Genomic DNA, 12439 nt, shown 5'->3' on the forward strand with positions numbered 1-12439 from the left:
ATAAAATGTAAAACATTTGACAAAAGAAATGAAATAGGAACACACTCCTTTTCTCTCATGTGCCACACTAACATTTACCTGTGTGGAATCACTCCCATGTAAGATCTTACTCTAGGTCTTCAACATGGAAGGCTACCTCCCAATTCCATCCTTGATATTTTGGTATCTAAGGCTTTAAAAACAGTCAATGGGTGAACAGAAAGTCGTAAAGATCTCCATGTGTCAGCACAGGTGCTTCTATTCTGCTTCGGAAGTTGTCCACATTCTTTGGGACTATGTCTTCAGAGAAAATAAAAAGATAAAATAAAGACTAAAGGAAATTATATTCCCTGTAACATTTACCTTTGCCTCAGACACAGAATCATTTTTCTCTTTCTACTTTCACGAGAAGACATTAAGGAATTCTGGTCAACATGTTTATCAACTGTTTCTTTCCAAAAATTTTGCGTTTATCCTACTACGTGGTTTCTAAGTCGATGTAAAGCGGTCTTAAAATTTGGTAATTTGATAACTTTATCCTAAGGATAAAAATTGTAAGCAAATGATGATCAGGGTCATGATTAGGGATTCACTTTGTACTAGGTCCCTTACAAACATTATGTAATTTAATCTCCACCACAGCCCGCCAGGTTGGAGACTGGCTCAGAGCAAAGAAATACGTTGTCCAAGTTTGACAGCTAATAAATGACAGAGCTGATATTTGGGCTCATGTTTCAGTGACCTTGAAATTCACACTCTTTGTACTCTAAGATGCCGCCTGTCCAAGAGGAAACCAGGTGTGGGGCACCCTGTGTGCCAGAGTCACTGAGCCCTAATGAATCCATTGTTAAGCCAACCCAATGGCATCACAAATACTTTAGAAACCTGTCTGGAAATCTAAATGAGTCAACAACTTGTAGAGTAGAGATCTGGCTCTTGCAAAGCATGCCTCATTTGATTAAAGATGTTTGAATTATTTGGCTCTATGTACAGACCCTCTTGTCCAAAAGCTTTGGCAAGCTGAGTCTCGTGGTTTTGAAGGCAGCTGTGATTTTAATTCACAGTCTTCTCAGCCTCAGGCTTTGCACTGGCTGCTCCTTTTGTCATTTAGGATCAGCTCTCAATAAAGAGAGGCTCCGCAAAGTCCTCTTTGAAATTTGGCATTTACACTGACATCTGAAGGATGAGTAGAGTTAGCCAAGGGAAGGCTTGGGACAGGGGCATTTGGGGCAGGGAACAGCACTAGTGAAAAGTGAAGCTGGCAGGTTTGACAAGGATCAGCATGTGCTGGGCTTTGTACACCAAGAAAAAGATCTTAAATTTTATCTTACGTACCAAAGGAAATCATATAAGGGTTATGAGCAAAGGAACAAAATGATTCAGTTTCTTTTAAGAAAATACCCAAATAACTGTGTGGAGAGAAGGGAGGGAAGCAGGGAGAAAAGTTAGGAAAGTACCTTGGCAATCATGTAAGTGATGAAGGCCACCTGGACCAAGCGATGGCAGTGGGGAGAGGGAGCAGCAGACAGGGTGGAGATACATTCTGGTGGTAGAACTGATCACACTTGGGTGTGGATTTGGTGGTGGTTGGGGGGTTTCAGGGACAAATAAAAATTAAAGTGGCTCTGAGCTTTCTGGCTTCATGGAAAGAACTAGAGAAAAAGGATATTTGAGGGGAAGGTTGGAGTTGACTTTCAACACGTTAAGTTTGAGAATCTGTATGTGACAGCCAAGTAAAGAAGACATCAACTAGGTAGTTGGAGGTTCCTAATGGTCCTAGGATGTACAGATTTCCTGAAATTTATTTTTAAAAATCTATGATTTTTTATAAGACAAAATATGATCCTAACTAAGTCACGAATAATACAGGTCAAAGTTTGATGTAGAATACAGAGAAAATCTCATGAACAGGAAATACTATATTCTTTGAATAATCCTGTCTCTTTACCTGACAGTTTGCTGCTTATACTGAATGTGGTAAAAGGAAGAAGACAGCTACACTATAGCTAGATTTATTCCATCCTTCTAGATACCTACTCTATGAAAATTAGTGTACTTGTTCCTCTATGCCATATTCTGCCTCTACTCATGCTAAATTCTTTCCCCAGGGGACCTCATTCACAGCCATGGCCCTAATTAAATTCACATCTCTAGCTCGCACCTCTCCTCTGAGCTCTGGTTCCATATATACATCCAGCTGTTCCTAGACTCCTAAACGTAAAAGGTCCAAACCACAATTCATGATCTTCCACTCCCAAACTGGACCTCTCAGAAAATGGCACCACTATTTCATGGGCCCTACAAGTTAGAAACCAAAGCATCACAGCACTCCTTTCTTCCCTCAACCACTATTTTATATATCCCTTAAGCCTCTGCATTTTTCTGTATTTGTCTCTGTTGCCCTGAACTATACTGGACTTCTGCAACAGCACCCCAACTTATCAACACTCATCTAATCGCACATATTTCCACCCAATCATTCCCTCAAGTGAGTACAGACTGATCTTCTAAAAATATAAATTTGATCCTATCACTTTCTGTTTAAATCCTTTGCTTCAAGACTTCTTATTCCTTATAAGATACAGACTAAATCCTTAATGCAGTGTAAAGGCCCTAAATGGTCCAGTTTTGACCAACTCATCAAGTTTGGGGAGGGGAGAGGTGTTATACTTCCACTGGCATCAACTGCTGTCTGGTTTCTGGGAAACTAAGTGGTGTACGTGCCCAGCCAACTGTGGGTGTGATGTCCAACAATCTACTAATGACTTTTTTTTTTTTTTTTTTTTTGAGACAGAGTCTCACTTTGTTGTCCAGGCTAGAGTGAGTGCCGTGGCGTCAGCCTAGCTCACAGCAACCTCAAACTCCTGGGCTCGAGTGATCCTTCTGCCTCAGCCTCCCGAGTAGCTGGGACTACAGGCATGTGCCACTATGCCCGGCTAATTTTTTTTTTTATATATATATATCAGTTGGCCAATTAATTTCTTTCTGTTTTATAGTAGAGACGGGGTCTCGCTCTTGCTCAGGCTGGTTTTGAACTCCTGACCTTGAGCAATCCGCCCGCCTCGGCCTCCCAAGAGCTAGGATTACAGGCGTGAGCCACAGCGCCCGGCCTACTAATGACTTTTATCAACTCATTTAACCCCCTCTGACTTTCTTCCTTTCTGTATCAGATATTATGAAAGTCCCTTGTAGCTCCAGAATTCTACAAATAAAGGAGCATCCAGTAGTTGCTTATAAATGGGCTGTTAGCCATGGCCAGCTGTAAAGTCCAACCTAGGCATTCCTGTTACTTGATACGTCTATTTGGAAATTGCCCCTCTCCTGTTTAACTGAACAGGAAAGGGAAGAGATTAATGAGAAGGAAAAACTGAGGGTCAGTAACTTGGTCATCAAAATGCTGTCCCTGTTCTTGAGTCTAAAAGGCCTCTGTCTGTCTCTACTTGATTGAAAATCTCCGCTGCCAGTATGAGATGCAGGAATAAAAAGGTAATAATGTAAGAAATAAAAAATGAGAAACAATGCCCCACCAATCTCCATAAATCTCTACTTTCAAAAGATTAAAGTGGTAACATGAAAATATTGTGCATGTAAAAGAACAAAAGGCAAGTTGCAATGAGACTTAATGTTTATATTTCAGGTTTCAGTGTTTATAATTAAAAACTTTAATCTTAAAATGATCACAATTCCCCAATCACAAAATGTGAAATAAGGTAAACTCTCACATGCAAGTTTCGCCTACATAAAATAAGACCTCTAAAATATATACCTGTAGAGAAAATATGTAACATTATCAATAATCCATTTATTCACATTGAACTAAAGTACTCTTATAAATTTCAGTCACCAACAAAGGTATTTAGAAATCTCAGAATGGCAGTATTTCTTATAGAAAGAAAAACTTCTCTTAAACTCTATGTCATAAAAATTATAAGTATTATATTTACTTTATGAACCTTTAACTCAATGCCATGTCACTATGGCCAGGGGGGACTTTTTATCTGAAGACTCAATTAGATCTACCCAAAGTTTAGAAATTTTCATTTAAGGTAATTAACTTCTTCCAAAAAACAGATTAAAAATTTGGTAGTTAACTTTAAAAGCAGAATCATTTAAAGAAAATCATTTTTAAAAGTCAATGTTAGACTAGTACCTGATACACACCAGGTTACCAATAATTTCTGTCATGTGGATGGATAAGTTGTATTAGTTAATTAATGACTCACAGGCCATGTTTTAGGTAATATCATGCTAGTAACATACTTTGAGTAAATCCTATTTCTATTCTGTTATTTACTGGTTTTAAAGAAATGTGTAAAAAGTTTACTTTATAACATTAAAAAGCTTTTAAGTAGCCTGAGGAATCCTATAGTATTTAAGAAGTAAAACTACTTTGTTATGTTTAGGCAAAAAATAGGTGATTGACAATTTAAAATACAGGACCTCTTAATAGTTAATATCTCCTTTCAGAGAAAATAAGTTAAATTGTATGCTATAAAATAATTTAAGATTAATCTAGTACTAAAAATTTTAAAATCACTTCCTACTAAGATATAAGCTCCTATATTATGGGTTGTAGGCATTCTCCAATAAAAGAAAACATTCTGTTTTCTTATCAAATTTGTTTTTCTTGTCAGGTTGATATATATTTAAAAAATATATTAGAGTTCCTACCACAAAGATTAAAAGAACTATATTTTAGAAATTCGCAAAAAAAAAAAAAAAAAAAGAGAATTCAGATCTACTTGATCAAAAAAAAAAAAAAAGAAAAAAAAAAAAAAAGAAATTCACATAAAGTTTCTAAATAGGCTTGCTGAAGTCCTTATAGTCAAAGGCACTCTCCCTGAAGTGTTTGTAAATACATGTCTGAAGATTGTATATTTTAGGACAATCAACCTTCTGTAACTATAGAATATAATGATCCATCAATATTTACTTTGCATAAGTATATAAACACACAAATCATATTCAAGGTAAAATTGCCCAGTTTTAGAAGCTGGTGCATTTTCATTACATTTAAGACAAAGGAAGAAAAGGACAAAAAGATAAACTTTGTTTTTAATGCCAACTGCTTACAAAAAGAAACACTTCTGATAATAGCGTAACCAAGCATTCTTATTCACTAAGGGAAACACTTACATAAATGCTGTAATTTTAAGAAAAATAAAGCAAGCTAAACAGCTGTTTAAAAAAAAGTCTCTCATCACCTACACTTCTGTTTGTGTTCAAGTGAAAACACTGTCAGAGACATTTATAAGCTCTTGATAAAATCTGCAATAGGCAGAGTTAACAATAGTCTCATTCTTCCACAAAGCTTACTTAAGGACATTATCCGTCCACTCTGATTAGACTACTACTATGGACTAAACTAGCATTTGAGACAAACACCCTAAAGTTCTTTGCCTTTTTAGTGTCCCTGAAGGGAACAGTTAAGAAGCAGCCACTCTTGAAAAGCTGTGTTGCTCTCCATGGCTAAGTCAATGACAATTAAGTGACAGACCTATATTATTTCTTCATGCCAAAGACATAAGCAAACAGGAGGCTGAAGGGAACAAAAAGAGCACGTGGTCAACAAGGAAATAGTGGCAGCAATCAGTTCTACATGAGCCAAAGTAAATTGACTTTACCCAAAAGAAGAAAATTAGAAATTTTTGTTGTTGTTAAGACTATAGTAGTTGCTCCTGCTGCCACTGCTTAAAATGGACAGAGGCTCCTTCTTAAACTTTCTTTCAAACCTTAGGGGAGTCTCTGAGCAGAATTTTTTGATTTAGTGGATAAAGACCCTTAACTCTATATTCTATTTTATGAAATCTTGATGTAGTAAGAAAAAAAAAAACAAAAACAGTTGACAATTCCAATCCTGGTAAGATAGGTAAGATGTAGTTCTCTAAAATGGCTTCATTCAGCAATTTTATGCCGAATACCAACATATGAGTAAGCCCAAAGCTGAGAATGTCAAATTCCTAATCCATGTTTAATATTCCCAACCACAGAGTTTAAGACAGCAGAGCAAGCAAATGCGTCTCCCCACTCTTACCCAAGTGCCAACTGAAACTGGAGCGGAAAAATTTTTTTGTGCTAAATCTAGAAAAGGGAACCACCAATAAAATTTTAAGAAATACCCAGAATATGTAAAATAAATACAACTGGACTGGTACAGAAAACAGAGCAAGGGAAACCATAGCTCAAAACAAAACAACAATCAGTTTTCAGGGAAGCCCCACAGAAACCGCAAGCCTGAGACAATGAGTACAGCAATCAGGAGCTGGGCAATCCCCATCTTAATAAAGAAGTGCATTTGTTATGGCCCAGACTGTCGGTCCTTCTCCAGTGTAGCCAGAGCTCCCAAGAAGTGCTCTCCAAAGGACACTGCCCGCCTGCCCGCCTGCCTGCTGAAAACTCCTGGTGGTCACCCTGGATCCCACATCAGATACAGAAGGGACAAGTGGGAAGAAGTTCGTCCTGAAGGAACACACGCTGAAGTCCTTCGCTGACTGAGTAAAGCTCTTCACTTTCACTAAAGGGGTTGCAGCCTGCTTCCCTGCTGCCCCCACCCCTTGCACGGGTGTACTGAGCCTTCTTACCAAAAGGGAAACTTGTCTGTGCAAGTCTGAGAGAAGCCAAGCCGGCTCCCAAGAGAGAAAGACAAAAACCTACAACTAGAACTAATGCTAGACAACAAAAGATAACTTACAGAACATAAGAAACTTGAAAAAATGCTTTTCACTAATGTCCTTGGAGAGATTAAAGATGGTGCTACATCCACAAAACAAGAACAAGCCACTCTTTTTAAAGGCGTAATAAGAAAACAACAACAACAGAGCTCCTGGAAATTAAATTTGATTGCCAAATAAAAATTTGAAAATAGATTAAACAACACAATGACAAAAACTAAGCTAGTGGCCGGGCACAGTGGCTCACGCCTGTAATCCTAGCACTCTGGGAGGCCTAGGTGGGTGGATTGCTAGAGGTCAGGAGTTCGAAACCAGCCTGAGCAAGAGAGACCCCCGTCTCTACTATAAATAGAAATAAATTAATTGCCCAACTAATATATATAGAAAAAATTAGCCAGGCATGGTGGCGCATGCCTGTAGTCCCAGCTACTCGGGAGGCTGAGGCAGAAGGATTGCTTGAGCCCAGGAGTTTGAGGTTGTTGTGAGCTAGGCTGACACCACGGCACTCACTCTAGCCTGGGCAACAAAGTGAGACTCTGTCTCAAAAAAAAAAAAAAAGACTAAGCTGGTAATCTAGAAGACAAAAGTTAAGAATGCCTCTCAGAATGTAGAGCATCAAGACCAAGAGATAAAAATTATTAAAAAGTCAAGAGTATCAATAGTAAAATATAACGATCAAACTTCATCCAAAAAAAGGAAAAATCCTACAGATGAAGAGAAAATGGAAGGTAGGTTAACAAGGCAAAGAAACAATAGAACTTCTCCAAAGTAAAAAAAAAAAGTTAGTTTTCAGATTGAACAATCCTAACAGTTGCTGAACAGAATAAATTTTTTTTTAAAAAGCACATACTGATGAAATTCCAGAACTCCAAGAAAACCCTAAAATCTTCCAGAAAGAGAAATAAAACAACCTGCCTATAAGAATTTAATCTAGCAGACATGAAGTCTTCCAATCAATACCATGAACGTAGAAAACGGAATAATGCCTCCCGGGGTTTTAAATCTAGACTTTTATATTCAATGAAATTATCCATTAAGAATGAAAGCCAAATAAAGATTTTTAAAAACATTAAAGCATTCAGAAAGTTTACCAGGTAGGCACATCATAGAAACAATTTTTTTTCGGGAGGCAGTCCAAGCAAATAAAAAGAAATATAAGAAAGAAAAGGTATGTCTCTCATATCTTCAAACCTCACAGGTATGAGATGGAATAAGTGAAAGGTTAAAATTTATTAAGAGAATTCCTTGAATATTGACATTTGTGTCATTCTCCTTTAAGCCACAGGGATTTGGTAAAATAGGATTATATACGCTCCTCTATGGCTGCTCACATTACAAAACATTTCTGTAAGGAAGAGTATTTAACAATATAAATGTAATACATATTTATATAATATTAATAGTTATTTATAGTTACAGAAGAGAATGTAACATAAACTTTAGCAATATCGTATGTTTATTTGTATATCAAAATGGAGAAATGAGAGAAGCTATAAGAATGCCACTTTCTCTTTAATTTTCAAAGAAAAAAGTAAAAACTGTCCAAGTTTTCTGATATCAAGGAGTGTAGATATCAATATGTAAAACACAGTGGTAATAACTTAGAAAATGACAAAGCACAACTCATGATGAGGTCCACATCCTGGGAAAATGGGGGAAGTCACAGATAAAGAAAGGCAGTGGAAAATTTTTCACTTCTGTCCCTTCTGTAAACAGACTTGGTTTTCTTAACATTGATATTAACATGGCCTTAATCGTTTTGCTCTCTTTTCATTAACAGCATAAAGGTCAGAAAGAGAGGAAAAAAAAATGTCAGCAGAGAAAACTGCCAGATTGGATATCAGTTAAGATACACTTGCTAAACATGCAACTAGGGTGGCCTCAAACTGTCTGGATGAAGGCTTTCAACATTCACAGAACAAGTCATCATTTCTATTAAAGTCACATCCCAGGGATTCATCACTGTAGAATATTGAGGCAAACATCCAGGTAAGGTGAAAATGGGAGATTAAACATTTATAGACAGAAGAATGAAAACTCGGGTTATGCAGAAGAGATAAAACAGCTGAAAGTATCTAATCAAACTGCTGTGCTTCTGGGCACACACTGATCAGCCATCGATGACAAAGGGGAAATTGTATCACCCCTCCTCCACGACTCGACTTTTCCTACCTGGTGTCTGGAATGATGCCACATAAGAACATTTACAGTAAAACATTTGATGGCGAAGATGCTCCTTGATCAGATAAGGGATCTTTTAGAGAGAAAGGCCTTGGAATACTACACTTTCGAATGCAGATAAAAAGTTTCCTGAGAAAATTCTACCTGTAGCATAGGTGAGCTTCTAATAGATGTAGTTTCCCAAATAGATTTAGAAGTTTAGAAGTAGGTTCACTAAGCTTGCTTTATGACAATCGTGGCTTTGACCTTTATTAATAAAATGGGAATGCAGCAACAGTTTGCCTTAACAGACTTCAAACCATATATAGCAAATGCTCAGAACCCTGACGAGGCAAGACCTAGCAGAATGAGTCAGCTACCTCCTCAGCCGAAAGCCTCTGTGTAGGAGCATTCACCCACTCTCATAACCATGTTTGTTAAGTATGTTCCGTATTCCTAGCATTCTAATGGGTACCAGATACTAAGATAAATATAACATAAACAGAGCCAAGAGCGCTCAGAGACTCACTGAAGGCAAAGACAAAAAAAAAGTTCTATGAGATAAATATCATACTAGCAATAATAAGGCACATGTTTGCTGGGCATGGGGGAGGGGAAATAATACTCAGAGTCATAATTAGAGAAAGTGTATTAACAATACACCTTCTAATAGAGTTTTGAGGGTGAAATAGGACAGAATTGTGTACCACTTAAAATTGTAGGATTTGGTAACCAACTGGGTATATGAGGTGAGGAAAAATGTGTGTGGGAGTGATTTTTAGGACTTTGCCTTAAGTATTACATAGATGATACAGCCATTAATCCTAAATAGCATCCATGTTTTAGAAATAGAGCACAATCTCCTATGGATAATGATAAAAATTTTGGACTGTTGGCTTTTTTTTTTTTTTTACTAACTCTAAAAAGAGTTCTATTAACATAATCACTGCAGATAGGCTACAACATACATAGGTCAAAATGTCTGTCCATCATTATGTTCTACTCTATTCTGCCAGAGGATACACTTAATTGTCAGGAGGAAAGCTTAGGAAACAGCTAAGCTGGTGTTTCTAAAATGTGACCACTTCAAGTCAAATGGATATTCTGGGTAGATGGAGAGTCTTCATTCTATGACTTGGGTACCACCCAGCACTGAGAATCCCAACTCTGGTTTTATCAGTAACACATATAATAATCATCTTGTTTCAACTTTTATTAATTTTCATTTCATCAAATGAGTTTTTCTTGACCTTGAACCCAGATTCTAGGGTCACCAACAATAATCCCTCATATCTTGGGATATTTTTGTTGTTTGACAGAGGACTCTACGGAAGAAGAGTGGAAATAGTTCAAAATGAGAAAGTATTTCCTAAAATAGCACTCAATTTAATGTACTCTTCAGAACAGCCTGCCAGTAATGCACTGTTATTTCAAGTGGCTGGAAACAAACTAAATAGCCCATAGTATGGAAATGATTAATTATAATAAGCCACCAAAAGAATAGTATGCAACCCCTAAAAAACAAGTTTACAGGCCAGGCACAGTGGCTCACACCTGTAATCCTAGCACTGTGGGAGGCCAAGGTGGACGGATCGCTCAAAGTCAGGAGTTTGAAACCAGCCTGAGAAGAGCGAAACCCCATTTCTACTAAAAATACAAGGAAATTAGCTGGACAACTAAAAATATATAGAAAAAATTAGCCAGCCATATTGGTGCATGCCTGTAGTCTCAGCTACTTGGGAGGCTGAGGCAGGACTACTTGAGCTCAGGAGTTTGAGGTTGCTGTGAGCTAGGCTGATGCCACGACACTCTAGCCTAGGCAACAGAGTGAGTTGAGACTCTGTCTCAAAAAATAAATAAATAAATAAGTTTACAATGATATGGAATCTATTTTTGTTAGAGAATAAAGCAAGGCACAAAATGGTATATATACCATGATTAATAATGTGATTTTAAAAAATTTAAAGCTACTTTTAAGATGAGAGAAAGTATATAAACCAAAGTTTGCAGTCTTATTTGCAAAAATAACAGAAAATAGCAACTGTTGGTGAGGATGTATAGAAATTGGAACTTTTGTGCACTGTTGGTAGGATTATAAAATGGTGCAACTGCTACAGAAAACTGGCTGTTCCTTAAAAAATTAAAAATAGAACTACCATATGATCCAGCAATCCCACTTCTAGATTATATCAAGAAAACATGAAAATGGAGTCTCAAAAAGATATCTGCACACCCATGTTCATAGCAGCACTATTCACAATAGCCAAAAGGTAGAAGTAACTCAAATATCCATCAGTGGATGAACAGATACATACAATGGAATACTGTGCAGACTTAAGAAGGAAAGAGATCTTGACATGTCATAACATGGATAAGACTTAAAGATATTATGCTAAGTGAAAGAAGCCAGTTATGAGAGAACAAATATTATACAATTCCACTTAGGTATCTAAAGTAGTCAGATTTATAGATCTTAGAAGGTAGAATGGTGGTTAGCAGGGACTGGGGTAGGGGGCAAAGGGGAGTTGTTAAAATGGTATAGAGCTTCAGTCACGCAAGATGAAAAAGTTCTAGGGCTCTGTTTCACAACAATGTGAATATATTTAATACTACTGAACTGTACACATTTAAAATGGTTAAAATGGCAAATTTTATGTTTTTACTACAATAAAAATATATTAAATAAAAATATATAAAGAAATCCAAATCAGGCCGGCCCCGGTGGCTCACACCTGTAATCCTAGCACTCTGGGAGGCCGAGGCAGGCGGATTGCTCAAGGTCAGGAGTTCGAAACCAGCCTGAGTGAGACCCAGTCTCTACTAAAAATATAAAGAAATTAATTGACCAACTAAAAATATATATACAAAAAATTACTCGGGCATGGTGGCGCATGCCTGTAGTCCCAGCTACTAGGGAGGCTGAGGCAGGAGGATCACTTGAGCTCAGGAGATTGAGGTTGCTGTGAGCAAGGCTGATGCCACAGCACTCACTCTAGCCTGGGCAACAAAGTGAGTCTGTCTCGAAGAAAAAAAAAAAAAAGAAATCCAAATCAATTATATGCTGATTAGAGAGGGAGAAAAGAAGTGAAAGGGGAGCAGATACCTTCCTTTCGTGCAGCTGGGTGCGTTTTCATTTCTGGTGCATTCCACACATGCTGGTTCCACGAAGAGAGAACAAAGACTTAAAACCTTGGACAAGAGGACCTAAGCTTTCTAAAATCCAAAGCAAACACTAAAACCCACCAGAAAAGCATAGGAGTTGGAGTTTTCCAATTAGAATCTCACAAGCCACATTCTCAGAAAAGAATCTTGCTCACAGGTGGACACTCCAGATCAACAAGAATAAACTAGGTTGTGCCAGTTTGGGTTCTTTATTGCAAATAACTGAAAAGGACACTGGCAACTTACATAAAATGAAAAAAAAAAAAATCAGTGGAAACAGGAACAATACTGGTAATGAAAGAAAACTACAAAGAAATCATGTTTAATATCTTTATTGAGTTAAGATCTTGCATTCATATCATAAAAACACATTATTAAAAAGAAAATATCAGAGAACAAGAAAGGGGAAGAAAAAAGATGACATAAATCCAATGAAAGGATTAAGAGGTAAATTTTAAAAATCTCCC

The 12439-nt window shown here is 37.2% G+C and overlaps 1 protein-coding gene across 1 annotated transcript in view; it reads right to left on the minus strand.

Moving 5' to 3' along the window:
• The window catches only part of SH3BGRL2 (SH3 domain binding glutamate rich protein like 2), a 115201-nt gene that overhangs the window by 7887 nt on the left and 94875 nt on the right, over positions 1–12439 (minus strand). The window lies entirely within an intron of this gene.

Source organism: Microcebus murinus, chromosome 5, assembly GCF_040939455.1.
Source record: "Microcebus murinus isolate Inina chromosome 5, M.murinus_Inina_mat1.0, whole genome shotgun sequence".
In the NCBI taxonomy this organism is placed as follows: Eukaryota; Metazoa; Chordata; class Mammalia; order Primates; family Cheirogaleidae; genus Microcebus; species Microcebus murinus.